Source organism: Malaya genurostris, chromosome 1 (genome assembly GCF_030247185.1).
Source record: "Malaya genurostris strain Urasoe2022 chromosome 1, Malgen_1.1, whole genome shotgun sequence".
NCBI classification, from domain to species: domain Eukaryota; kingdom Metazoa; phylum Arthropoda; class Insecta; order Diptera; family Culicidae; genus Malaya; species Malaya genurostris.
Genome location: NC_080570.1, coordinates 16,503,768 through 16,505,695, shown reverse-complemented (window position 1 = coordinate 16,505,695; position 1,928 = coordinate 16,503,768). Strand labels below are relative to the sequence as shown.

At 38.3% G+C, this 1,928-nt stretch overlaps 1 non-coding gene across 1 annotated transcript; it reads right to left on the bottom strand.

Annotated features, from left to right (window-relative positions):
- Window positions 1–1,401: 1,401 nt before the first annotated feature.
- Trnay-gua (transfer RNA tyrosine (anticodon GUA)) lies at window positions 1,402–1,514 on the bottom strand. Its single transcript has 2 exons — window positions 1,478–1,514; window positions 1,402–1,437 (listed from the first exon to the last, which is right to left on the bottom strand). It is a non-coding gene; the product is annotated as a tRNA-Tyr (tRNA).
- Between the last annotated feature and the right edge of the window lie 414 nt (window positions 1,515–1,928).

Below are 1,928 nucleotides of genomic sequence, written 5' to 3'. Positions count from 1 at the left end.
TGTGTTATCAAATCTAAAACTATAATTACAAACAGCTTCGATACAGCGCACAAAACAGCAATTCCACGGTAGTTGGATACTATACCCTTGCTTTCATAGGATTTCTTCTTTATTTCAGGAAAAATTCCAGAGCCCAAAGAACAATTGAAAATGTTGGATAGTGCACCCAACAAACAATTAGAACAATTTCTTATCACCACGGAAGGAATCGCAGAACTTCTTCGTCTCCTTTCTTGTCCAACTTCGCTTTGTAAGCCAGTCGTGCTTTAAGAAAACAAAATTTTTGAGGTATCTATGGTTATCTCACACTGTTGAAAATTGAATCATAAATTGCTGATCTTATTTCTAATAAAATGGAGAAATAATATGTTGTTGAATTTAGTGTTAACTTGAGATATTTACGATTAAATTCTCCCCAATTCAAGTCAAAATTCTACCCAGAATGAGTACCAATATAGCAAAACTCGGCCAACCAGCTCCGGTCTTCTCTACTGTACTACTAAAGAAATACTCGTTGTTTCTAGTCAATTTGAGGTAAAAATTGAAAAAGAATAAAAATATGAATCGAGGATAGAGACTAAACATTTCTAATCGGGCCTTACCTTGCAATTTTACGTATTGTAATTAACTAAGTGACAAGTGACAATGAAGATGTTAACGATGTTGGGCTGAATCCATGAAGCCGAAAAGGTTTTCACAACCATCACAATCGGTGCATAATGACGTTTCATTGTGAAGTCATTTCACCGAAAGCCAATTCGTCAAATGACATCCCGCCGGATGAGTCAATTCCCCGTGGATAAATTTGACAAATGTCTTACACGTTGTAAAAAGGATTGTGAAAGTGCTCTTTTGACGTGAATAAGTCTTATTTTACTATGGAGCTCCTTTTCTAAATTCGTCTTGTATCGATTCCCATTTACGGTAACGCGTGCTCCTTCCACATTTTGAAAGAAATAAAGACCGATTATTCCACCAGCCCATAGACCGCACCAAACAGTACATGCATCGGGATGCATTAGTAATTCTTAAACGGTGTGTGGATTGTTTGTTCCAAATACGGCAATTTCGCTTGTTGACGTATCCATACAAAAAATGCGTCACTTCACTGAAGAGTATTTTGCTCTATAAACAGTTTTAATTGAACACTGGTTTTGGAAATAAATTTCCACGATTTGAAAGTGTTGTTCTGGAGTTAACCTATTCATGATGACTTGCCAAACAATACTGAGTAGAGACATCACTTTACACTGAAAAAACAACTTTCAGACAATAGAGTAATTGCTATTTAAAAAACAAACCTCCTGAAAAAAGGCGTTAGTTAGTTGCAGTTCGCACAAACCAGCACCAATTCGGTACGAAAAACCCCTAAACTAATACTTAATCACCGAAAAAATAATTTCCTTCGAGCCGGATTTGAACCAGCGACCTATGGATTACTGGGTTTCGCCGTGGCTTCGAGCGACGATTTTAAATTCTACAGTCCACCGCTCTACCAACTGAGCTATCGAAGGTGTTGTTGGCTGATTACAATGTTTGTCCAAATCAAAAAAAAATCATCACTTTTCTCCGAACAAAAGCCACAAAACCAAAACGAAAGCTTGATAGCACAAATCCCCTCACCAGGTTCTTGGTTATTATTACCGATCTATTCGAGTGTTTTTACTGTACCCCTGTCCTCCTCCCTATCATCTAGTAAGCCGCACTTAATTTAGCGTTCGCGGTTTTTCGAATAACTTTTCAACCCTTATCAGTCGAGTGGCAGAAAGGCGGCGGACTCGCCAGAGTATTAATTTTAATTTCACCGGATCACCATCAGGCGGACGAAGTGGCGGATCAGTATTTAACGGCACCGAGAGGGAGGTTGAATTCAACAGAATTGATAAACAATCTGCGAAAGGTAATTGATTCTTCGCCCAGACGACTGT